The sequence below is a fragment of the Channa argus genome, unplaced genomic scaffold, assembly GCF_033026475.1.
Source record: "Channa argus isolate prfri unplaced genomic scaffold, Channa argus male v1.0 Contig034, whole genome shotgun sequence".
Classification (NCBI taxonomy): domain Eukaryota; kingdom Metazoa; phylum Chordata; class Actinopteri; order Anabantiformes; family Channidae; genus Channa; species Channa argus.
In genome coordinates, this window is record NW_027125253.1 from 177,890 (window position 1) to 203,827 (window position 25,938).

At 41.6% G+C, this 25,938-nt stretch overlaps 26 pseudogenes; all 26 read right to left on the reverse strand.

The window, feature by feature from the left end:
* Positions 1–796: 796 nt before the first annotated feature.
* Positions 797–915, reverse strand: LOC137117450 (5S ribosomal RNA; annotated as a pseudogene).
* Positions 916–1,772: 857 nt separating this feature from the next.
* LOC137117413 (5S ribosomal RNA) lies at positions 1,773–1,891 on the reverse strand (annotated as a pseudogene).
* An 866-nt stretch (positions 1,892–2,757) lies between these two features.
* On the reverse strand, positions 2,758–2,876 carry LOC137117232 (5S ribosomal RNA; annotated as a pseudogene).
* An 857-nt stretch (positions 2,877–3,733) lies between these two features.
* Positions 3,734–3,852, reverse strand: LOC137117451 (5S ribosomal RNA; annotated as a pseudogene).
* An 856-nt stretch (positions 3,853–4,708) lies between these two features.
* Positions 4,709–4,827, reverse strand: LOC137117233 (5S ribosomal RNA; annotated as a pseudogene).
* Positions 4,828–5,694: 867 nt separating this feature from the next.
* On the reverse strand, positions 5,695–5,813 carry LOC137117387 (5S ribosomal RNA; annotated as a pseudogene).
* Positions 5,814–6,669: 856 nt separating this feature from the next.
* On the reverse strand, positions 6,670–6,788 carry LOC137117276 (5S ribosomal RNA; annotated as a pseudogene).
* Positions 6,789–7,645: 857 nt separating this feature from the next.
* Positions 7,646–7,764, reverse strand: LOC137117452 (5S ribosomal RNA; annotated as a pseudogene).
* An 856-nt stretch (positions 7,765–8,620) lies between these two features.
* LOC137117372 (5S ribosomal RNA) lies at positions 8,621–8,739 on the reverse strand (annotated as a pseudogene).
* An 867-nt stretch (positions 8,740–9,606) lies between these two features.
* LOC137117247 (5S ribosomal RNA) lies at positions 9,607–9,725 on the reverse strand (annotated as a pseudogene).
* Positions 9,726–10,592: 867 nt separating this feature from the next.
* On the reverse strand, positions 10,593–10,711 carry LOC137117388 (5S ribosomal RNA; annotated as a pseudogene).
* An 867-nt stretch (positions 10,712–11,578) lies between these two features.
* Positions 11,579–11,697, reverse strand: LOC137117225 (5S ribosomal RNA; annotated as a pseudogene).
* An 867-nt stretch (positions 11,698–12,564) lies between these two features.
* LOC137117336 (5S ribosomal RNA) lies at positions 12,565–12,683 on the reverse strand (annotated as a pseudogene).
* An 867-nt stretch (positions 12,684–13,550) lies between these two features.
* On the reverse strand, positions 13,551–13,669 carry LOC137117144 (5S ribosomal RNA; annotated as a pseudogene).
* Positions 13,670–14,536: 867 nt separating this feature from the next.
* On the reverse strand, positions 14,537–14,655 carry LOC137117248 (5S ribosomal RNA; annotated as a pseudogene).
* Positions 14,656–15,522: 867 nt separating this feature from the next.
* LOC137117145 (5S ribosomal RNA) lies at positions 15,523–15,641 on the reverse strand (annotated as a pseudogene).
* An 867-nt stretch (positions 15,642–16,508) lies between these two features.
* LOC137117146 (5S ribosomal RNA) lies at positions 16,509–16,627 on the reverse strand (annotated as a pseudogene).
* Positions 16,628–17,484: 857 nt separating this feature from the next.
* LOC137117440 (5S ribosomal RNA) lies at positions 17,485–17,603 on the reverse strand (annotated as a pseudogene).
* Positions 17,604–18,470: 867 nt separating this feature from the next.
* LOC137117391 (5S ribosomal RNA) lies at positions 18,471–18,589 on the reverse strand (annotated as a pseudogene).
* Positions 18,590–19,446: 857 nt separating this feature from the next.
* Positions 19,447–19,565, reverse strand: LOC137117437 (5S ribosomal RNA; annotated as a pseudogene).
* Positions 19,566–20,422: 857 nt separating this feature from the next.
* LOC137117222 (5S ribosomal RNA) lies at positions 20,423–20,541 on the reverse strand (annotated as a pseudogene).
* An 857-nt stretch (positions 20,542–21,398) lies between these two features.
* On the reverse strand, positions 21,399–21,517 carry LOC137117455 (5S ribosomal RNA; annotated as a pseudogene).
* Positions 21,518–22,374: 857 nt separating this feature from the next.
* Positions 22,375–22,493, reverse strand: LOC137117265 (5S ribosomal RNA; annotated as a pseudogene).
* An 865-nt stretch (positions 22,494–23,358) lies between these two features.
* On the reverse strand, positions 23,359–23,477 carry LOC137117147 (5S ribosomal RNA; annotated as a pseudogene).
* An 856-nt stretch (positions 23,478–24,333) lies between these two features.
* On the reverse strand, positions 24,334–24,452 carry LOC137117441 (5S ribosomal RNA; annotated as a pseudogene).
* An 867-nt stretch (positions 24,453–25,319) lies between these two features.
* LOC137117392 (5S ribosomal RNA) lies at positions 25,320–25,438 on the reverse strand (annotated as a pseudogene).
* Positions 25,439–25,938: the final 500 nt, after the last annotated feature.

Consider the following 25,938-nt stretch of genomic DNA (forward strand, 5'->3'; position numbering starts at 1 on the left):
TAAGAAGAAGATAAATGTGGCAAAGTACAAAGTACTATAACTGTACTGGTCTGTTACGCCCCTGTCTAGGGGGTCAGGGTGCAACATACAAAGATAAATTAGCATGTTCCCTCTCCGATCCCCAAACCAAAATCCAGGATCGAGATGTTCCAACAGAATGATATTTATTTTAAACGAAAGAAAGTGTCAAACAAAACATGACACTACAACTCAGGGCGAACCAAGGCCAACATAATAAACAAAATAAGCCATTTCCCACAGAAAGTGCTAGCTAGCCTGATAGAAATAAACAAACCAAAAGACAGTCGCTAACCCTAACTCCCTAATGTGAAAACAATCAAAAGAAAATGGCAGTCCACCCCTACAGATTTAATACTATTTACAAAATATACAATTTATAAACAAAACCACGGCACAAAACCTAACAATTCAAAAATGCTAAATAAGGTTTGGAAAGCAAGAACAGCAAACAGGTGCTGCTGCCAGAAAGAGCCTCGCTAGCTGTTGGGAACCGTACTTTTAAAACTCCAGGAAGTGTAGGATGGACCAATCAGCTTCCTGTACTTCCCCCAAATCCGGCCAATCAGGCAGGGCACCTATAAGAACAACAAAATAAAAACAACACATATGGCCAGGACCGTAACATGGTCTACTAGTAATGAAGCACGATGGTTGACAAACCAATAAAGTAGCAAAACAGCAATGAGAGAACAAAATTTGATGAAAATATAGAACAATTTCTATGAATAAATAGGCAGTAACACCAGCTTGTGCTGCCCGTAAACCCAAGCAAAGAAGCTTACAGCACGTGGTATTCCCAGGCGGTCTTCCTACCAAGTACTAACAAGGCCCGGCCCTATTTGGCTGCCGAGATCGGACGAGATCGGGCGCTTAGAGAGCGGTGTGGCCGTAAGCTGCATTTGACATCATCAACAGCTCTTAAAAACGCTAGAGAAGCAGAATGCATGACACTTGCTAAGAAGAAGATAAATGTGGCAAAGTACAAAGTACTATAACTGTACTGGTCTGTTACGCCCCTGTCTAGGGGGTCAGGGTGCAACATACAAAGACAAATTAGCATGTTCCCTCTCCGATCCCCAAACCAAAATCCAGGATCGAGATGTTCCAACAGAATGATATTTATTTTAAACGAAAGAAAGTGTCAAACAAAACATGACACTACAACTCAGGGTGAACCAAGGCCAACATAATAAACAAAATAAGCCATTTCCCACAGAAAGTGCTAGCTAGCCTGATAGAAATAAACAAACCAAAAGACAGTCGCTAACCCTAACTCCCTAATGTGAAAACAGTCCAAAGAAAATGGCAGTTCACCCCTACAGATTTAATACTATTTACAAAATATACAATTTATAAACAAAACCACGGCACAAAACCTAACAATTCAAAAATGCTAAATAAGGTTTGGAAACCAAGAACAGCAAACAGGTGCTGATGCCAGAAAGAGCCTCGCTAGCTGTTGGGAACCGTACTTTTAAAACTCCAGCAAGTGTAGGATGGACCAATCAGCTTCCTGTACTGCCCCCCAATCCGGCCAATCAGGCAGGGCACCTATAAGAACAAGAAAATAAAAACAACACATATGGCCAGGACCGTAACATGGTCTACTAGTAATGAAGCACGATGGTTGGCAAACCAACAAAGTAGCAAAACAGCAATGAAAGAACAAAATTTGATGAAAATATAGAACAATTTCTATGAATAAATAGGCAGTAACACCAGCTTGTGCTGCCCGTAAACCCAAGCAAAGAAGCTTACAGCACGTGGTATTCCCAGGCGGTCTTCCTACCAAGTACTAACCAGGCCCGGCTCTATTTGGCTGCCGAGATCGGACGAGATCAGGCGCTTAGAGAGCGGTGTGGCCGTAAGCTGCATTTGACATCATCAACAGCTCTTAAAAACGCTTGAGAAGCAGAATGCATGACACTTGCTAAGAAGAAGATAAATGTGGCAAAGTACAAAGTACTATAACTGTACTGGTCTGTTACGCCCCTGTATAGGGGGTCAGGGTGCAACATACAAAGATAAATTAGCATGTTCCCTCTCCGATCCCCAAACCAAAATCCAGGGTCGAGATGTTCCAACAGAATGATATTTATTTTAAACGAAAGAAAGTGTCAAACAAAACATGACACTACAACTCAGGGCGAACCAAGGCCAACATAATAAACAAAATAAGCCATTTCCCACAGAAAGTGCTAGCTAGCCTGATAGAAATAAACAAACCAAAAGACAGTCGCTAACCGTAACTCCCTAATGTGAAAACAAGAGAAAACAATCAAAAGAAAATGGCAGTCCAACCCTACAGATTTAATACTATTTACAAAATATACAATTTATAAACAAAACCACGGCACAAAACCTAACAATTCAAAAATGCTAAATAAGGTTTGGAAACCAAGAACAGCAAACAGGTGCTGATGCCAGAAAGAGCATCGCTAGCTGTTGGGAACCGTACTTTTAAAACTCCAGGAAGTGTAGGATGGACCAATCAGCTTCCTGTACTGCCCCCCAATCCGGCCAATCAGGCAGGGCACCTATAAGAACAAAAAAAAAAAACAACACATATGGCCAGGACCGTAACATGGTCTACTAGTAATTAGGCACGATGGTTGGCAAACCAATAAAGTAGCAAAACAGCAATGAAAGAACAAAATTTGATGAAAATATAGAACAATTTCTATGAATAAATAGGCAGTAACACCAGCTTGTGCTGCCCGTAAACCCAAGCAAAAAAGCTTACAGCACCTGGTATTCCCAGGCGGTCTTCCTACCAAGTACTAACCAGGCCCGGCTCTATTTGGCTGCCGAGATCGGACGAGATCGGGCGCTTAGAGAGGGGTGTGGCCGTAAGCTGCATTTGACATCATCAACAGCTCTTAAAAACGCTGGAGAAGCAGAATGCATGACACTTGCTAAGAAGAAGATAAATGTGGCAAAGTACAAAGTACTATAACTGTACTGGTCTGTTACGCCCCTGTCTAGGGGGTCAGGGTGCAACATACAAAGATAAATTAGCATGTTCCCTCTCCGATCCCCAAACCAAAATCCAGGATCGAGATGTTCCAACAGAATGATATTTATTTTAAACGAAAGAAAGTGTCAAACAAAACATGACACTACAACTCAGGGCGAACCAAGGCCAACATAATAAACAAAATAAGCCATTTCCCACAGAAAGTGCTAGCTAGCCTGATAGAAATAAACAAACCAAAAGACAGTCGCTAACCCTAACTCCCTAATGTGAAAACAATCAAAAGAAAATGGCAGTCCACCCCTACAGATTTAATACTATTTACAAAATATACAATTTATAAACAAAACCACGGCACAAAACCTAACAATTCAAAAATGCTAAATAAGGTTTGGAAAGCAAGAACAGCAAACAGGTGCTGCTGCCAGAAAGAGCCTCGCTAGCTGTTGGGAACCGTACTTTTAAAACTCCAGGAAGTGTAGGATGGACCAATCAGCTTCCTGTACTTCCCCCAAATCCGGCCAATCAGGCAGGGCACCTATAAGAACAACAAAATAAAAACAACACATATGGCCAGGACCGTAACATGGTCTACTAGTAATGAAGCACGATGGTTGACAAACCAATAAAGTAGCAAAACAGCAATGAGAGAACAAAATTTGATGAAAATATAGAACAATTTCTATGAATAAATAGGCAGTAACACCAGCTTGTGCTGCCCGTAAACCCAAGCAAAGAAGCTTACAGCACGTGGTATTCCCAGGCGGTCTTCCTACCAAGTACTAACAAGGCCCGGCCCTATTTGGCTGCCGAGATCGGACGAGATCGGGCGCTTAGAGAGCGGTGTGGCCGTAAGCTGCATTTGACATCATCAACAGCTCTTAAAAACGCTGGAGAAGCAGAATGCATGACACTTGCTAAGAAGAACATAAATGTGGCAAAGTACAAAGTACTATAACTGTACTGGTCTGTTACACCCCTATCTAGGGGGTCAGGGTGCAACATACAAAGATAAATTAGCATGTTCCCTCTCCGATCCCCAAACCAAAATCCAGGATCGAGATGTTCCAACAGAATGATATTTATTTTAAACGAAAGAAAGTGTCAAACAAAACATGACACTACAACTCAGGGCGAACCAAGGCCAACATAATAAACAAAATAATCCATTTCCCACAGAAAGTGCTAGCTAGCCTGATAGAAATAAACAAACCAAAAGACAGTCGCTAACCCTAACTCCCTAATGTGAAAACAGTCCAAAGAAAATGGCAGTTCACCCCTACAGATTTAATACTATTTACAAAATATACAATTTATAAACAAAACCACGGCACAAAACCTAACAATTCAAAAATGCTAAATAAGGTTTGGAAACCAAGAACAGCAAACAGGTGCTGATGCCAGAAAGAGCCTCGCTAGCTGTTGGGAACCGTACTTTTAAAACTCCAGGAAGTGTAGGATGGACCAATCAGCTTCCTGTACTGCCCCCCAATCCGGCCAATCAGGCAGGGCACCTATAAGAACAAAAAAAAAAAACAACACATATGGCCAGGACCGTAACATGGTCTACTAGTAATTAGGCACGATGGTTGGCAAACCAATAAAGTAGCAAAACAGCAATGAAAGAACAAAATTTGATGAAAATATAGAACAATTTCTATGAATAAATAGGCAGTAACACCAGCTTGTGCTGCCCGTAAACCCAAGCAAAAAAGCTTACAGCACCTGGTATTCCCAGGCGGTCTTCCTACCAAGTACTAACCAGGCCCGGCTCTATTTGGCTGCCGAGATCGGACGAGATCGGGCGCTTAGAGAGGGGTGTGGCCGTAAGCTGCATTTGACATCATCAACAGCTCTTAAAAACGCTGGAGAAGCAGAATGCATGACACTTGCTAAGAAGAAGATAAATGTGGCAAAGTACAAAGTACTATAACTGTACTGGTCTGTTACGCCCCTGTCTAGGGGGTCAGGGTGCAACATACAAAGATAAATTAGCATGTTCCCTCTCCGATCCCCAAACCAAAATCCAGGATCGAGATGTTCCAACAGAATGATATTTATTTTAAACGAAAGAAAGTGTCAAACAAAACATGACACTACAACTCAGGGCGAACCAAGGCCAACATAATAAACAAAATAAGCCATTTCCCACAGAAAGTGCTAGCTAGCCTGATAGAAATAAACAAACCAAAAGACAGTCGCTAACCCTAACTCCCTAATGTGAAAACAAGAGAAAACAATCAAAAGAAAATGGCAGTCCACCCCTACAGATTTAATACTATTTACAAAATATACAATTTAAAAACAAAACCACGGCACAAAACCTAACAATTCAAAAATGCTAAATAAGGTTTGGAAACCAAGAACAGCAAACAGGTGCTGATGCCAGAAAGAGCCTCGCTAGCTGTTGGGAACCGTACTTTTAAAACTCCAGCAAGTGTAGGATGGACCAATCAGCTTCCTGTACTGCCCCCCAATCCGGCCAATCAGGCAGGGCACCTATAAGAACAAGAAAATAAAAACAACACATATGGCCAGGACCGTAACATGGTCTATTAGTAATGAAGCACGATGGTTGACAAACCAATAAAGTAGCAAAACAGCAATGAAAGAACAAAATTTGATGAAAATATAGAACAATTTCTATGAATAAATAGGCAGTAACACCAGCTTGTGCTGCCCGTAAACCCAAGCAAAAAAGCTTACAGCACCTGGTATTCCCAGGCGGTCTTCCTACCAAGTACTAACCAGGCCCGGCCCTATTAAGCTGTCGAGATCGGACGAGATCGGGCGCTTAGAGAGCGGTGTGGCCGTAAGCTGCATTTGACATCATCAACAGCTCTTAAAAACGCTAGAGAAGCAGAATGCATGACACTTGCTAAGAAGAAGATAAATGTGGCAAAGTACAAAGTACTATAACTGTACTGGTCTATTACGCCCCTGTCTAGGGGGTCAGGGTGCAACATACAAAGATAAATTAGCATGTTCCCTCTCCGATCCCCAAACCAAAATCCAGGATCGAGATGTTCCAACAGAATGATATTTATTTTAAACGAAAGAAAGTGTCAAACAAAACATGACACTACAACTCAGGGCGAACCAAGGCCAACATAATAAACAAAATAAGCCATTTCCCACAGAAAGTGCTAGCTAGCCTGATAGAAATAAACAAACCAAAAGACAGTCGCTAACCCTAACTCCCTAATGTGAAAACAGTCCAAAGAAAATGGCAGTCCACCCCTACAGATTTAATACTATTTACAAAATATACAATTTATAAACAAAACCACGGCACAAAACCTAACAATTCAAAAATGCTAAATAAGGTTTGGAAACCAAGAACAGCAAACAGGTGCTGATGCCAGAAAGAGCCTCGCTAGCTGTTGGGAACCGTACTTTTAAAACTCCAGGAAGTGTAGGATGGACCAATCAGCTTCCTGTACTGCCCCCCAATCCGGCCAATCAGGCAGGGCACCTATAAGAACAAAAAAAAAAAACAACACATATGGCCAGGACCGTAACATGGTCTACTAGTAATTAGGCACGATGGTTGGCAAACCAATAAAGTAGCAAAACAGCAATGAAAGAACAAAATTTGATGAAAATATAGAACAATTTCTATGAATAAATAGGCAGTAACACCAGCTTGTGCTGCCCGTAAACCCAAGCAAAAAAGCTTACAGCACCTGGTATTCCCAGGCGGTCTTCCTACCAAGTACTAACCAGGCCCGGCACTATTTGGCTGCCGAGATCGGACGAGATCGGGCGCTTAGAGAGGGGTGTGGCCGTAAGCTGCATTTGACATCATCAACAGCTCTTAAAAACGCTGGAGAAGCAGAATGCATGACACTTGCTAAGAAGAAGATAAATGTGGCAAAGTACAAAGTACTATAACTGTACTGGTCTGTTACGCCCCTGTCTAGGGGGTCAGGGTGCAACGTACAAAGATAAATTAGCATGTTCCCTCTCCGATCCCCAAACCAAAATCCAGGATCGAGATGTTCCAACAGAATGATATTTATTTTAAACGAAAGAAAGTGTCAAACAAAACATGACACTACAACTCAGGGCGAACCAAGGCCAACATAATAAACAAAATAAGCCATTTCCCACAGAAAGTGCTAGCTAGCCTGATAGAAATAAACAAACCAAAAGACAGTCGCTAACCCTAACTCCCTAATGTGAAAACAATCAAAAGAAAATGGCAGTCCACCCCTACAGATTTAATACTATTTACAAAATATACAATTTATAAACAAAACCACGGCACAAAACCTAACAATTCAAAAATGCTAAATAAGGTTTGGAAAGCAAGAACAGCAAACAGGTGCTGCTGCCAGAAAGAGCCTCGCTAGCTGTTGGGAACCGTACTTTTAAAACTCCAGGAAGTGTAGGATGGACCAATCAGCTTCCTGTACTTCCCCCAAATCCGGCCAATCAGGCAGGGCACCTATAAGAACAACAAAATAAAAACAACACATATGGCCAGGACCGTAACATGGTCTACTAGTAATGAAGCACGATGGTTGACAAACCAATAAAGTAGCAAAACAGCAATGAGAGAACAAAATTTGATGAAAATATAGAACAATTTCTATGAATAAATAGGCAGTAACACCAGCTTGTGCTGCCCGTAAACCCAAGCAAAGAAGCTTACAGCACGTGGTATTCCCAGGCGGTCTTCCTACCAAGTACTAACAAGGCCCGGCCCTATTTGGCTGCCGAGATCGGACGAGATCGGGCGCTTAGAGAGCGGTGTGGCCGTAAGCTGCATTTGACATCATCAACAGCTCTTAAAAACGCTGGAGAAGCAGAATGCATGACACTTGCTAAGAAGAACATAAATGTGGCAAAGTACAAAGTACTATAACTGTACTGGTCTGTTACGCCCCTGTCTAGGGGGTCAGGGTGCAACATACAAAGATAAATTAGCATGTTCCCTCTCCGATCCCCAAACCAAAATCCAGGATCGAGATGTTCCAACAGAATGATATTTATTTTAAACGAAAGAAAGTGTCAAACAAAACATGACACTACAACTCAGGGCGAACCAAGGCCAACATAATAAACAAAATAATCCATTTCCCACAGAAAGTGCTAGCTAGCCTGATAGAAATAAACAAACCAAAAGACAGTCGCTAACCCTAACTCCCTAATGTGAAAACAGTCCAAAGAAAATGGCAGTTCACCCCTACAGATTTAATACTATTTACAAAATATACAATTTATAAACAAAACCACGGCACAAAACCTAACAATTCAAAAATGCTAAATAAGGTTTGGAAACCAAGAACAGCAAACAGGTGCTAATGCCAGAAAGAGCCTCGCTAGCTGTTGGGAACCGTACTTTTAAAACTCCAGGAAGTGTAGGATGGACCAATCAGCTTCCTGTACTGCCCCCCAATCCGGCCAATCAGGCAGGGCACCTATAAGAACAAAAAAAAAAAACAACACATATGGCCAGGACCGTAACATGGTCTACTAGTAATTAGGCACGATGGTTGGCAAACCAATAAAGTAGCAAAACAGCAATGAAAGAACAAAATTTGATGAAAATATAGAACAATTTCTATGAATAAATAGGCAGTAACACCAGCTTGTGCTGCCCGTAAACCCAAGCAAAAAAGCTTACAGCACCTGGTATTCCCAGGCGGTCTTCCTACCAAGTACTAACCAGGCCCGGCTCTATTTGGCTGACGAGATCGGACGAGATCGGGCGCTTAGAGAGGGGTGTGGCCGTAAGCTGCATTTGACATCATCAACAGCTCTTAAAAACGCTGGAGAAGCAGAATGCATGACACTTGCTAAGAAGAAGATAAATGTGGCAAAGTACAAAGTACTATAACTGTACTGGTCTGTTACGCCCCTGTCTAGGGGGTCAGGGTGCAACATACAAAGATAAATTAGCATGTTCCCTCTCCGATCCCCAAACCAAAATCCAGGATCGAGATGTTCCAACAGAATGATATTTATTTTAAACGAAAGAAAGTGTCAAACAAAACATGACACTACAACTCAGGGCGAACCAAGGCCAACATAATAAACAAAATAAGCCATTTCCCACAGAAAGTGCTAGCTAGCCTGATAGAAATAAACAAACCAAAAGACAGTCGCTAACCCTAACTCCCTAATGTGAAAACAAGAGAAAACAATCAAAAGAAAATGGCAGTCCACCCCTACAGATTTAATACTATTTACAAAATATACAATTTAAAAACAAAACCACGGCACAAAACCTAACAATTCAAAAATGCTAAATAAGGTTTGGAAACCAAGAACAGCAAACAGGTGCTGATGCCAGAAAGAGCCTCGCTAGCTGTTGGGAACCGTACTTTTAAAACTCCAGGAAGTGTAGGATGGACCAATCAGCTTCCTGTACTTCCCCCAAATCCGGCCAATCAGGCAGGGCACCTATAAGAACAACAAAATAAAAACAACACATATGGCCAGGACCGTAACATGGTCTACTAGTAATGAAGCACGATGGTTGACAAACCAATAAAGTAGCAAAACAGCAATGAGAGAACAAAATTTGATGAAAATATAGAACAATTTCTATGAATAAATAGGCAGTAACACCAGCTTGTGCTGCCCGTAAACCCAAGCAAAAAAGCTTACAGCACCTGGTATTCCCAGGCGGTCTTCCTACCAAGTACTAACCAGGCCCGGCTCTATTTGGCTGCCGAGATCGGACGAGATCGGGCGCTTAGAGAGCGGTGTGGCCGCAAGCTGCATTTGACATCATCAACAGCTCTTAAAAACGCTAGAGAAGCAGAATGCATGACACTTGCTAAGAAGAAGATAAATGTGGCAAAGTACAAAGTACTATAACTGTACTGGTCTGTTACGCTCCTGTCTAGGGGGTCAGGGTGCAACATACAAAGATAAATTAGCATGTTCCCTCTCCGATCCCCAAACCAAAATCCAGGGTCGAGATGTTCCAACAGAATGATATTTATTTTAAACGAAAGAAAGTGTCAAACAAAACATGACACTACAACTCAGGGCGAACCAAGGCCAACATAATAAACAAAATAAGCCATTTCCCACAGAAAGTGCTAGCTAGCCTGATAGAAATAAACAAACCAAAAGACAGTCGCTAACCCTAACTCCCTAATGTGAAAACAAGAGAAAACAATCAAAAGAAAATGGCAGTCCACCCCTACAGATTTAATACTATTTACAAAATATACAATTTATAAACAAAACCACGGCACAAAACCTAACAATTCAAAAATGCTAAATAAGGTTTGGAAAGCAAGAACAGCAAACAGGTGCTGCTGCCAGAAAGAGCCTCGCTAGCTGTTGGGAACCGTACTTTTAAAACTCCAGGAAGTGTAGGATGGACCAATCAGCTTCCTGTACTTCCCCCAAATCCGGCCAATCAGGCAGGGCACCTATAAGAACAACAAAATAAAAACAACACATATGGCCAGGACCATAACATGGTCTACTAGTAATGAAGCACGATGGTTGACAAACCAATAAAGTAGCAAAACAGCAATGAGAGAACAAAATTTGATGAAAATATAGAACAATTTCTATGAATAAATAGGCAGTAACACCAGCTTGTGCTGCCCGTAAACCCAAGCAAAAAAGCTTACAGCACCTGGTATTCCCAGGCGGTCTTCCTACCAAATACTAACCAGGCCCGGCTCTATTTGGCTGCCGAGATCGGACAAGATCGGGCGCTTAGAGAGCGGTGTGGCCGTAAGCTGCATTAGACATCATCAACAGCTCTTAAAAACGCTGGAGAAGCAGAATGCATGACACTTGCTAAGAAGAAGATAAATGTGGCAAAGTACAAAGTACTATAACTGTACTGGTCTGTTACGCCCCTGTCTAGGGGGTCAGGGTGCAACATACAAAGATAAATTAGCATGTTCCCTGTCCGATCCCCAAACCAAAATCCAGGGTCGAGATGTTCCAACAGAATGATATTTATTTTAAACGAAAGAAAGTGACAAACAAAACATGACACTACAACTCAGGGCGAACCAAGGCCAACATAATAAACAAAATAAGCCATTTCCCACAGAAAGTGCTAGCTAGCCTGATAGAAATAAACAAACCAAAAGACAGTCGCTAACCCTAACTCCCTAATGTGAAAACAAGAGAAAACAATCAAAAGAAAATGGCTGTTCACCCCTACAGATTTAATACTATTTACAAAATATACAATTTATAAACAAAACCACGGCACAAAACCTAACAATTCAAAAATGCTAAATAAGGTTTGGAAAGCAAGAACAGCAAACAGGTGCTACTGCCAGAAAGAGCCTCGCTAGCTGCTGGGAACCGTACTTTTAAAACTCCAGGAAGTGTAGGATGGACCAATCAGCTTCCTGTACTTCCCCCAAATCCGGCCAATCAGGCAGGGCACCTATAAGAACAACAAAATAAAAACAACACATATGGCCAGGACCGTAACATGGTCTACTAGTAATGAAGCACGATGGTTGACAAACCAATAAAGTAGCAAAACAGCAATGAGAGAACAAAATTTGATGAAAATATAGAACAATTTCTATGAATAAATAGGCAGTAACACCAGCTTGTGCTGCACGTAAACCCAAGCAAAAAAGCTTACAGCACCTGGTATTCCCAGGCGGTCTTCCTACCAAGTACTAACCAGGCCCGGCTCTATTTGGCTGCCGAGATCGGACGAGATCGGGGGCTTAGAGAGCGGTGTGGCCGTAAGCTGCATTTGACATCATCAACAGCTCTTAAAAACGCTGGAGAAGCAGAATGCATGACACTTGCTAAGAAGAAGATAAATGTGGCAAAGTACAAAGTACTATAACTGTACTGGTCTGTTACGCCCCTGTCTAGGGGGTCAGGGTGAAACATACAAAGATAAATTTGCATGTTCCCTCTCCGATCCTCAAACCAAAATCCAGGATTGAGATGTTCCAACAGAATGATATTTATTTTTAATGAAAGAAAGTGTCAAACAAAACATGACACTACAACTCAGGGCGAACCAAGGCCAACATAATAAACAAAATAAGCCATTTCCCACAGAAAGTGCTAGCTAGCCTGATAGAAATAAACAAACCAAAAGACAGTCGCTAACCCTAACTCCCTAATGTGAAAACAAGAGAAAACAATCAAAAGAAAATGGCAGTCCACCCCTACAGATTTAATACTATTTACAAAATATACAATTTAAAAACAAAACCACGGCACAAAACCTAACAATTCAAAAATGCTAAATAAGGTTTGGAAACCAAGAACAGCAAACAGGTGCTGATGCCAGAAAGAGCCTCGCTAGCTGTTGGGAACCGTACTTTTAAAACTCCAGCAAGTGTAGGATGGACCAATCAGCTTCCTGTACTGCCCCCCAATCCGGCCAATCAGGCAGGGCACCTATAAGAACAAGAAAATAAAAACAACACATATGGCCAGGACCGTAACATGGTCTATTAGTAATGAAGCACGATGGTTGACAAACCAATAAAGTAGCAAAACAGCAATGAAAGAACAAAATTTGATGAAAATATAGAACAATTTCTATGAATAAATAGGCAGTAACACCAGCTTGTGCTGCCCGTAAACCCAAGCAAAAAAGCTTACAGCACCTGGTATTCCCAGGCGGTCTTCCTACCAAGTACTAACCAGGCCCGGCCCTATTTGGCTGTCGAGATCGGACGAGATCGGGCGCTTAGAGAGCGGTGTGGCCGTAAGCTGCATTTGACATCATCAACAGCTCTTAAAAACGCTAGAGAAGCAGAATGCATGACACTTGCTAAGAAGAAGATAAATGTGGCAAAGTACAAAGTACTATAACTGTACTGGTCTGTTACGCCCCTGTCTAGGGGGTCAGGGTGCAATATACAAAGATAAATTAGCATGTTCCCTCTCCGATCCCCAAACCAAAATCCAGGGTCGAGATGTTCCAACAGAATGATATTTATTTTAAACGAAAGAAAGTGTCAAACAAAACATGACACTACAACTCAGGGCGAACCAAGGCCAACATAATAAACAAAATAAGCCATTTCCCACAGAAAGTGCTAGCTAGCCTGATAGAAATAAACAAACCAAAAGACAGTCGCTAACCCTAACTCCCTAATGTGAAAACAAGAGAAAACAATCAAAAGAAAATGGCAGTCCACCCCTACAGATTTAATACTATTTACAAAATATACAATTTATAAACAAAACCACGGCACAAAACCTAACAATTCAAAAATGCTAAATAAGGTTTGGAAAGCAAGAACAGCAAACAGGTGCTACTGCCAGAAAGAGCCTCGCTAGCTGTTGGGAACCGTACTTTTAAAACTCCAGGAAGTGTAGGATGGACCAATCAGCTTCCTGTACTTCCCCCAAATCCGGCAAATCAGGCAGGGCACCTATAAGAACAACAAAATAAAAACAACACATATGGCCAGGACCGTAACATGGTCTACTAGTAATGAAGCACGATGGTTGACAAACCAATAAAGTAACAAAACAGCAATGAGAGAACAAAATTTGATGAAAATATAGAACAATTTCTATGAATAAATAGGCAGTAACACCAGCTTGTGCTGCCCGTAAACCCAAGCAAAAAAGCTTACAGCACCTGGTATTCCCAGGCGGTCTTCCTACCAAGTACTAACCAGGCCCGGCTCTATTTGGCTGCCGAGATCGGACGAGATCGGGCGCTTAGAGAGCGGTGTGGCCGTAAGCTGCATTTGACATCATCAACAGCTCTTAAAAACGCTGGAGAAGCAGAATGCATGACACTTGCTAAGAAGAAGATAAATGTGGCAAAGTACAAAGTACTATAACTGTACTGGTCTGTTACGCCCCTGTCTAGGGGGTCAGGGTGAAACATACAAAGATAAATTTGCATGTTCCCTCTCCGATCCTCAAACCAAAATCCAGGATTGAGATGTTCCAACAGAATGATATTTATTTTAAATGAAAGAAAGTGTCAAACAAAACATGACACTACAACTCAGGGCGAACCAAGGCCAACATAATAAACAAAATAAGCCATTTCCCACAGAAAGTGCTAGCTAGCCTGATAGAAATAAACAAACCAAAAGACAGTCGCTAACCCTAACTCCCTAATGTGAAAACAAGAGAAAACAATCAAAAGAAAATGGCAGTCCACCCCTACAGATTTAATACTATTTACAAAATATACAATTTATAAACAAAACCACGGCACAAAACCTAACAATTCAAAAATGCTAAATAAGGTTTGGAAAGCAAGAACAGCAAACAGGTGCTACTGCCAGAAAGAGCCTCGCTAGCTGTTGGGAACCGTACTTTTAAAACTCCAGGAAGTGTAGGATGGACCAATCAGCTTCCTGTACTTCCCCCAAATCCGGCCAATCAGGCAGGGCACCTATAAGAACAACAAAATAAAAACAACACATATGGCCAGGACCGTAACATGGTCTACTAGTAATGAAGCACGATGGTTGACAAACCAATAAAGTAGCAAAACAGCAATGAGAGAACAAAATTTGATGAAAATATAGAACAATTTCTATGAATAAATAGGCAGTAACACCAGCTTGTGCTGCCCGTAAACCCAAGCAAAAAAGCTTACAGCACCTGGTATTCCCAGGCGGTCTTCCTACCAAGTACTAACCAGGCCCGGCTCTATTTGGCTGCCGAGATCGGACGAGATCGGGCGCTTAGAGAGCGGTGTGGCCGCAAGCTGCATTTGACATCATCAACAGCTCTTAAAAACGCTGGAGAAGCAGAATGCATGACACTTGCTAAGAAGAAGATAAATGTGGCAAAGTACAAAGTACTATAACTGTACAGGTCTGTTACGCTCCTGTCTAGGGGGTCAGGGTGCAACATACAAAGATAAATTAGCATGTTCCCTCTCCGATCCCCAAACCAAAATCCAGGGTCGAGATGTTCCAACAGAATGATATTTATTTTAAACGAAAGAAAGTGTCAAACAAAACATGACACTACAACTCAGGGCGAACCAAGGCCAACATAATAAACAAAATAAGCCATTTCCCACAGAAAGTGCTAGCTAGCCTGATAGAAATAAACAAACCAAAAGACAGTCGCTAACCCTAACTCCCTAATGTGAAAACAAGAGAAAACAATCAAAAGAAAATGGCTGTTCACCCCTACAGATTTAATACTATTTACAAAATATACAATTTATAAACAAAACCACGGCACAAAACCTAACAATTCAAAAATGCTAAATAAGGTTTGGAAAGCAAGAACAGCAAACAGGTGCTACTGCCAGAAAGAGCCTCGCTAGCTGTTGGGAACCGTACTTTTAAAACTCCAGGAAGTGTAGGATGGACCAATCAGCTTCCTGTACTTCCCCCAAATCCGGCCAATCAGGCAGGGCACCTATAAGAACAACAAAATAAAAACAACACATATGGCCAGGACCGTAACATGGTCTACTAGTAATGAAGCACGATGGTTGACAAACCAATAAAGTAGCAAAACAGCAATGAGAGAACAAAATTTGATGAAAATATAGAACAATTTCTATGAATAAATAGGCAGTAACACCAGCTTGTGCTGCCCGTAAACCCAAGCAAAAAAGCTTACAGCACCTGGTATTCCCAGGCGGTCTTCCTACCAAGTACTAACCAGGCCCGGCTCTATTTGGCTGCCGAGATCGGACGAGATCGGGCGCTTAGAGAGCGGTGTGGCCGTAAGCTGCATTTGACATCATCAACAGCTCTTAAAAACGCTGGAGAAGCAGAATGCATGACACTTGCTAAGAAGAAGATAAATGTGGCAAAGTACAAAGTACTATAACTGTACTGGTCTGTTACGCCCCTGTCTAGGGGGTCAGGGTGAAACATACAAAGATAAATTTGCATGTTCCCTCTCCGATCCTCAAACCAAAATCCAGGATTGAGATGTTCCAACAGAATGATATTTATTTTAAATGAAAGAAAGTGTCAAACAAAACATGACACTACAACTCAGGGCGAACCAAGGCCAACATAATAAACAAAATAAGCCATTTCCCACAGAAAGTGCTAGCTAGCCTGATAGAAATAAACAAACCAAAAGACAGTCGCTAACCCTAACTCCCTAATGGGAAAACAAGAGAAAACAATCAAAAGAAAATGGCAGTCCACCCCTACAGATTTAATACTATTTACAAAATATACAATTTATAAACAAAACCACGGCACAAAACCTAACAATTCAAAAATGCTAAATAAGGTTTGGAAAGCAAGAACAGCAAACAGGTGCTACTGCCAGAAAGAGCCTCGCTAGCTGTTGGGAACCGTACTTTTAAAACTCCAGGAAGTGTAGGATGGACCAATCAGCTTCCTGTACTTCCCCCAAATCCGGCCAATCAGGCAGGGCACCTATAAGAACAACAAAATAAAAACAACACATATGGCCAGGACCGTAACATATTCTACTAGTAATGAAGCACGATGGTTGACAAACCAATAAAGTAGCAAAACAGCAATGAGAGAACAAAATTTGATGAAAATATAGAACAATTTCTATGAATAAATAGGCAGTAACACCAGCTTGTCCTGCCCGTAAACCCAAGCAAAAAAGCTTACAGCACCTGGTATTCCCAGGCGGTCTTCCTACCAAGTACTAACCAGGCCCGGCTCTATTTGGCTGCCGAGATCGGACGAGATCGGGCGCTTAGAGAGCGGTGTGGCCGTAAGCTGCATTTGACATCATCAACAGCTCTTAAAAACGCTAGAGAAGCAGAATGCATGACACTTGCTAAGAAGAAGATAAATGTGGCAAAGTACAAAGTACTATAACTGTACTGGTCTGTTACGCCCCTGTCTAGGGGGTCAGGGTGCAACATACAAAGATAAATTAGCATGTTCCCTCTCCGATCCCCAAACCAAAATCCAGGGTCGAGATGTTCCAACAGAATGATATTTATTTTAAACGAAAGAAAGTGTCAAACAAAACATGACACTACAACTCAGGGCGAACCAAGGCCAACATAATAAACAAAATAAGCCATTTCCCACAGAAAGTGCTAGCTAGCCTGATAGAAATAAACAAACCAAAAGACAGTCGCTAACCCTAACTCCCTAATGTGAAAACAGTCCAAAGAAAATGGCAGTTCACCCCTACAGATTTAATACTATTTACAAAATATACAATTTATAAACAAAACCACGGCACAAAACCTAACAATTCAAAAATGCTAAATAAGGTTTGGAAACCAAGAACAGCAAACAGGTGCTGATGCCAGAAAGAGCCTCGCTAGCTGTTGGGAACCGTACTTTTAAAACTCCAGGAAGTGTAGGATGGACCAATCAGCTTCCTGTACTGCCCCCCAATCCGGCCAATCAGGCAGGGCACCTATAAGAACAAGAAAATAAAAACAACACATATGGCCAGGACCGTAACATGGTCTACTAGTAATGAAGCACGATGGTTGGCAAACCAACAAAGTAGCAAAACAGCAATGAAAGAACAAAATTTGATGAAAATATAGAACAATTTCTATGAATAAATAGGCAGTAACACCAGCTTGTGCTGCCCGTAAACCCAAGCAAAGAAGCTTACAGCACGTGGTATTCCCAGGCGGTCTTCCTACCAAGTACTAACCAGGCCCGGCTCTATTTGGCTGCCGAGATCGGACGAGATCAGGCGCTTAGAGAGCGGTGTGGCCCTAAGCTGCATTTGACATCATCAACAGCTCTTAAAAACGCTGGAGAAGCAGAATGCATGACACTTGCTAAGAAGAAGATAAATGTGGCAAAGTACAAAGTACTATAACTGTACTGGTTTGTTACGCCCTTGTCTAGGGGGTCAGGGTGCAACATACAAAGATAAATTAGCATGTTCCCTCTCCGATCCCCAAACCAAAATCCAGGATCGAGATGTTCCAACAGAATGATATTTATTTTAAACGAAAGAAAGTGTCAAACAAAACATGACACTACAACTCAGGGCGAACCAAGGCCAACATAATAAACAAAATAATCCATTTCCCACAGAAAGTGCTAGCTAGCCTGATAGAAATAAACAAACCAAAAGACAGTCGCTAACCCTAACTCCCTAATGTGAAAACCAGAGAAAACAATCAAAAGAAAATGGCAGTCCACCCCTACAGATTTAATACCATTTACAAAATATACAATTTATAAACAAAACCACGGCACAAAACCTAACAATTCAAAAATGCTAAATAAGGTTTGGAAACCAAGAACAGCAAACAGGTGCTGATGCCAGAAAGAGCCTCGCTAGCTGTTGGGAACCGTACTTTTAAAACTCCAGGAAGTGTAGGATGGACCAATCAGCTTCCTGTACTGCCCCCCAATCCGGCCAATCAGGCAGGGCACCTATAAGAACAAGAAAATAAAAACAACACATATGGCCAGGACCGTAACATGGTCTACTAGTAATGAAGCACGATGGTTGGCAAACCAATAAAGTAGCAAAACAGCAATGAAAGAACAAAATTTGATGAAAATATAGAACAATTTCTATGAATAAATAGGCAGTAACACCAGCTTGTGCTGCCCGTAAACCCAAGCAAAAAAGCTTACAGCACCTGGTATTCCCAGGCGGTCTTCCTACCAAGTACTAACAAGGCCCGGCCCTATTTGGCTGCCGAGATCGGACGGGATCGGGCGCTTAGAGAGCAGTGTGGCCGTAAGCTGCATTTGACATCATCAACAGCTCTTAAAAACGCTGGAGAAGCAGAATGCATGACACTTGCTAAGAAGAAGATAAATGTGGCAAAGTACAAAGTACTATAACTGTACTGGTCTGTTACGCCCCTGTCTAGGGGGTCAGGGTGAAACATACAAAGATAAATTAGCATGTTCCCTCTCCGATCCCCAAACCAAAATCCAGGATCGAGATGTTCCAACAGAATGATATTTATTTTAAACGAAAGAAAGTGTCAAATAAAACATGACACTACAACTCAGGGTGAACCAAGGCCAACATAATGAACAAAATAATCCATTTCCCACAGAAAGTGCTAGCTAGCCTGATAGAAATAAACAAACCAAAAGACAGTCGCTAACCCTAACTCCCTAATGTGAAAACAGTCCAAAGAAAATGGCAGTTCACCCCTACAGATTTAATACTATTTACAAAATATACAATTTATAAACAAAACCACGGCACAAAACCTAACAATTCAAAAATGCTAAATAAGGTTTGGAAACCAAGAACAGCAAACAGGTGCTGATGCCAGAAAGAGCCTCGCTAGCTGTTGGGAACCGTACTTTTAAAACTCCAGGAAGTGTAGGATGGACCAATCAGCTTCCTGTACTGCCCCCCAATCCGGCCAATCAGGCAGGGCACCTATAAGAACAAGAAAATAAAAACAACACATATGGCCAGGACCGTAACATGGTCTACTAGTAATGAAGCACGATGGTTGGCAAACCAACAAAGTAGCAAAACAGCAATGAAAGAACAAAATTTGATGAAAATATAGAACAATTTCTATGAATAAATAGGCAGTAACACCAGCTTGTGCTGCCCGTAAACCCAAGCAAAGAAGCTTACAGCACGTGGTATTCCCAGGTGGTCTTCCTACCAAGTACTAACCAGGCCCGGCTCTATTTGGCTGCCGAGATCGGACGAGATCAGGCGCTTAGAGAGCGGTGTGGCCCTAAGCTGCATTTGACATCATCAACAGCTCTTAAAAACGCTGGAGAAGCAGAATGCATGACACTTGCTAAGAAGAAGATAAATGTGGCAAAGTACAAAGTACTATAACTGTACTGGTTTGTTACGCCCTTGTCTAGGGGGTCAGGGTGCAACATACAAAGATAAATTAGCATGTTCCCTCTCCGATCCCCAAACCAAAATCCAGGATCGAGATGTTCCAACAGAATGATATTTATTTTAAACGAAAGAAAGTGTCAAACAAAACATGACACTACAACTCAGGGCGAACCAAGGCCAACATAATAAACAAAATAAGCCATTTCCCACAGAAAGTGCTAGCTAGCCTGATAGAAATAAACAAACCAAAAGACAGTCGCTAACCCTAACTCCCTAATGTGAAAACAGTCCAAAGAAAATTGCAGTTCACCCCTACAGATTTAATACTATTTACAAAATATACAATTTATAAACAAAACCACGGCACAAAACCTAACAATTCAAAAATGCTAAATAAGGTTTGGAAACCAATAACAGCAAACAGGTGCTGATGCCAGAAAGAGCCTCGCTAGCTGTTGGGAACCGTACTTTTAAAACTCCAGGAAGTGTAAGATGGACCAATCAGCTTCCTGTACTGCCCCCCAATCCAGCCAATCAGGCAGGGCACCTATAAGAACAACAAAATAAAAACAACACATATGGCCAGGACCGTAACATGGTCTACTAGTAATGAAGCACGATGGTTGGCAAACCAATAAAGTAGCAAAACAGCAATGAAAGAACAAAATTTGATGAAAATATAGAACAATTTCTATGAATAAATAGGCAGTAACACCAGCTTGTGCTGCCCGTAAACCCAAGCAAAAAAGCTTACAGCACCTGGTATTCCCAGGCAGTCTTCCTACCAAGTACTAACCAGGCCCGGCTCTATTTGGCTGCCGAGATCGGACGGGATCGGGCGCTTAGAGAGCGGTGTGGCCGTAAGCTGCATTTGACATCATCAACAGCTCTTAAAAACGCTAGAGAAGCAGAATGCATGAGACTTGCTAAGAAGAAGATAAATGTGGCAAAGTACAAAGTACTATAACTGTACTGGTCTGTTACGCCCCTGTCTAGGGGGTCAGGGTGAAACATACAAAGATAAATTAGCATGTTCCCTCTCCGATCCCCAAACCAAAATCCAGGATCGAGATGTTCCAACAGAATGATATTTATTTTAAACGAAAGAAAGTGTCAAACAAAACATGACACTACAACTCAGGGCGAACCAAGGCCAACATAATAAACAAAATAAGCCATTTCCCACAGAAAGTGCTAGCTAGCCTGATAGAAATAAACAAACCAAAAGACAGTCGCTAACCCTAACTCCCTAATGTGAAAACAGTCCAAAGAAAATGGCAGTTCACCCCTACAGATTTAATACTATTTACAAAATATACAATTTATAAACAAAACCACGGCACAAAACCTAACAATTCAAAAATGCTAAATAAGGTTTGGAAACCAAGAACAGCAAACAGGTGCTGATGCCAGAAAGAGCCTCGCTAGCTGTTGGGAACCGTACTTTTAAAACTCCAGGAAGTGTAGGATGGACCAATCAGCTTCCTGTACTGCCCCCCAATCCGGCCAATCAGGCAGGGCACCTATAAGAACAAGAAAATAAAAACAACACATATGGCCAGGACCGTAACATGGTCTACTAGTAATGAAGCACGATGGTTGGCAAACCAACAAAGTAGCAAAACAGCAATGAAAGAACAAAATTTGATGAAAATATAGAACAATTTCTATGAATAAATAGGCAGTAACACCAGCTTGTGCTGCCCGTAAACCCAAGCAAAGAAGCTTACAGCACGTGGTGTTCGCAGGCGGTCTTCCTACCAAGTACTAACCAGGCCCGGCTCTATTTGGCTGCCGAGATCGGACGGGATCAGGCGCTTAGAGAGCGGTGTGGCCCTAAGCTGCATTTGACATCATCAACAGCTCTTAAAAACGCTGGAGAAGCAGAATGCATGACACTTGCTAAGAAGAAGATAAATGTGGCAAAGTACAAAGTACTATAACTGTACTGGTTTGTTACGCCCTTGTCTAGGGGGTCAGGGTGCAACATACAAAGATAAATTAGCATGTTCCCTCTCCGATCCCCAAACCAAAATCCAGGATCGAGATGTTCCAACAGAATGATATTTATTTTAAACGAAAGAAAGTGTCAAACAAAACATGACACTACAACTCAGGGCGAACCAAGGCCAACATAATAAACAAAATAAGCCATTTCCCACAGAAAGTGCTAGCTAGCCTGATAGAAATAAACAAACCAAAAGACAGTCGCTAACCCTAACTCCCTAATGTGAAAACAGTCCAAAGAAAATTGCAGTTCACCCCTACAGATTTAATACTATTTACAAAATATACAATTTATACACAAAACCACGGCACAAAACCTAACAATTCAAAAATGCTAAATAAGGTTTGGAAACCAATAACAGCAAACAGGTGCTGATGCCAGAAAGAGCCTCGCTAGCTGTTGGGAACCGTACTTTTAAAACTCCAGGAAGTGTAAGATGGACCAATCAGCTTCCTGTACTGCCCCCCAATCCGGCCAATCAGGCAGGGCACCTATAAGAACAACAAAATAAAAACAACACATATGGCCAGGACCGTAACATGGTCTACTAGTAATGAAGCACGATGGTTGGCAAACCAATAAAGTAGCAAAACAGCAATGAAAGAACAAAATTTGATGAAAATATAGAACAATTTCTATGAATAAATAGGCAGTAACACCAGCTTGTGCTGCCCGTAAACCCAAGCAAAAAAGCTTACAGCACCTGGTATTCCCAGGCAGTCTTCCTACCAAGTACTAACCAGGCCCGGCTCTATTTGGCTGCCGAGATCGGACGAGATCGGGCGCTTAGAGAGCGGTGTGGCCGTAAGCTGCATTTGACATCATCAACAGCTCTTAAAAACGCTAGAGAAGCAGAATGCATGACACTTGCTAAGAAGAAGATAAATGTGGCAAAGTACAAAGTACTATAACTGTACTGGTCTGTTACGCCCCTGTCTAGGGGGTCAGGGTGAAACATACAAAGATAAATTAGCATGTTCCCTCTCCGATCCCCAAACCAAAATCCAGGATCGAGATGTTCCAACAGAATGATATTTATTTTAAACGAAAGAAAGTGTCAAACAAAACATGACACTACAACTCAGGGCGAACCAAGGCCAATAATAAACAAAATAAGCCATTTCCCACAGAAAGTGCTAGCTAGCCTGATAGAAATAAACAAACCAAAAGACAGTCGCTAACCCTAACTCCCTAATGTGAAAACAAGAGAAAACAATCAAAAGAAAATGGCAGTCCACCCCTACAGATTTAATACTATTTACAAAATATACAATTTATAAACAAAACCACGGCACAAAACCTAACAATTCAAAAATGCTAAATAAGGTTTGGAAAGCAAGAACAGCAAACAGGTGCTGCTGCCAGAAAGAGCCTCGCTAGCTGTTGGGAACCGTACTTTTAAAACTCCAGCAAGTGTAGGATGGACCAATCAGCTTCCTGTACTTCCCCCAAATCCGGCCAATCAGGCAGGGCACCTATAAGAACAACAAAATAAAAACAACACATATGGCCAGAACCGTAACATGGTCTACTAGTAATGAAGCACGATGGTTGACAAACCAATAAAGTAGCAAAACAGCAATGAAAGAACAAAATTTGATGAAAATATAGAACAATTTCTATGAATAAATAGGCAGTAACACCAGCTTGTCCTGCCCGTAAACCCAAGCAAAAAAGCTTACAGCACCTGGTATTCCCAGGCGGTCTTCCTACCAAGTACTAACCAGGCCCGGCTCTATTTGGCTGCCGAGATCGGACGAGATCGGGCGCTTAGAGAGCGGTGTGGCCGTAAGCTGCATTTGACATCATCAACAGCTCTTAAAAACGCTAGAGAAGCAGAATGCATGACACTTGCTAAGAAGAAGATAAATGTGGCAAAGTACAAAGTACTATAACTGTACTGGTCTGTTACGCCCCTGTCTAGGGGGTCAGGGTGCAACATACAAAGATAAATTAGCATGTTCCCTCTCCGATCCCCAAACCAAAATCCAGGGTCGAGATGTTCCAACAGAATGATATTTATTTTAAACGAAAGAAAGTGTCAAACAAAACATGACACTACAACTCAGGGCGAACCAAGGCCAACATAATAAACAAAATAAGCCATTTCCCACAGAAAGTGCTAGCTAGCCTGATAGAAATAAACAAACCAAAAGACAGTCGCTAACCCTAACTCCCTAATGTGAAAACAGTCCAAAGAAAATGGCAGTTCACCCCTACAGATTTAATACTATTTACAAAATATACAATTTATAAAAAAACCACGGCACAAAACCTAACAATTCAAAAATGCTAAATAAGGTTTGGAAACCAAGAACAGCAAACAGGTGCTGATGCCAGAAAGAGCCTCGCTAGCTGTTGGGAACCGTACTTTTAAAACTCCAGGAAGTGTAGGATGGACCAATCAGCTTCCTGTACTGCCCCCCAATCCGGCCAATCAGGCAGGGCACCTATAAGAACAAGAAAATAAAAACAACACATATGGCCAGGACCGTAACATGGTCTACTAGTAATGAAGCACGATGGTTGGCAAACCAACAAAGTAGCAAAACAGCAATGAAAGAACAAAATTTGATGAAAATATAGAACAATTTCTATGAATAAATAGGCAGTAACACCAGCTTGTGCTGCCCGTAAACCCAAGCAAAGAAGCTTACAGCACGTGGTATTCCCAGGCGGTCTTCCTACCAAGTACTAACCAGGCCCGGCTCTATTTGGCTGCCGAGATCGGACGAGATCAGGCGCTTAGAGAGCGGTGTGGCCCTAAGCTGCATTTGACATCATCAACAGCTCTTAAAAACGCTGGAGAAGCAGAATGCATGACACTTGCTAAGAAGAAGATAAATGTGGCAAAGTACAAAGTACTATAACTGTACTGGTTTGTTACGCCCTTGTCTAGGGGGTCAGGGTGCAACATACAAAGATAAATTAGCATGTTCCCTCTCCGATCCCCAAACCAAAATCCAGGATCGAGATGTTCCAACAGAATGATATTTATTTTAAACGAAAGAAAGTGTCAAACAAAACATGACACTACAACTCAGGGCGAACCAAGGCCAACATAATAAACAAAATAATCCATTTCCCACAGAAAGTGCTAGCTAGCCTGATAGAAATAAACAAACCAAAAGACAGTCGCTAACCCTAACTCCCTAATGTGAAAACCAGAGAAAACAATCAAAAGAAAATGGCAGTCCACCCCTACAGATTTAATACCATTTACAAAATATACAATTTATAAACAAAACCACGGCACAAAACCTAACAATTCAAAAATGCTAAATAAGGTTTGGAAACCAAGAACAGCAAACAGGTGCTGATGCCAGAAAGAGCCTCGCTAGCTGTTGGGAACCGTACTTTTAAAACTCCAGGAAGTGTAGGATGGACCAATCAGCTTCCTGTACTGCCCCCCAATCCGGCCAATCAGGCAGGGCACCTATAAGAACAAGAAAATAAAAACAACACATATGGCCAGGACCGTAACATGGTCTACTAGTAATGAAGCACGATGGTTGGCAAACCAATAAAGTAGCAAAACAGCAATGAAAGAACAAAATTTGATGAAAATATAGAACAATTTCTATGAATAAATAGGCAGTAACACCAGCTTGTGCTGCCCGTAAACCCAAGCAAAAAAGCTTACAGCACCTGGTATTCCCAGGCGGTCTTCCTACCAAGTACTAACAAGGCCCGGCCCTATTTGGCTGCCGAGATCGGACGGGATCGGGCGCTTAGAGAGCAGTGTGGCCGTAAGCTGCATTTGACATCATCAACAGCTCTTAAAAACGCTGGAGAAGCAGAATGCATGACACTTGCTAAGAAGAAGATAAATGTGGCAAAGTACAAAGTACTATAACTGTACTGGTCTGTTACGCCCCTGTCTAGGGGGTCAGGGTGAAACATACAAAGATAAATTAGCATGTTCCCTCTCCGATCCCCAAACCAAAATCCAGGATCGAGATGTTCCAACAGAATGATATTTATTTTAAACGAAAGAAAGTGTCAAATAAAACATGACACTACAACTCAGGGTGAACCAAGGCCAACATAATGAACAAAATAATCCATTTCCCACAGAAAGTGCTAGCTAGCCTGATAGAAATAAACAAACCAAAAGACAGTCGCTAACCCTAACTCCCTAATGTGAAAACAGTCCAAAGAAAATGGCAGTTCACCCCTACAGATTTAATACTATTTACAAAATATACAATTTATAAACAAAACCACGGCACAAAACCTAACAATTCAAAAATGC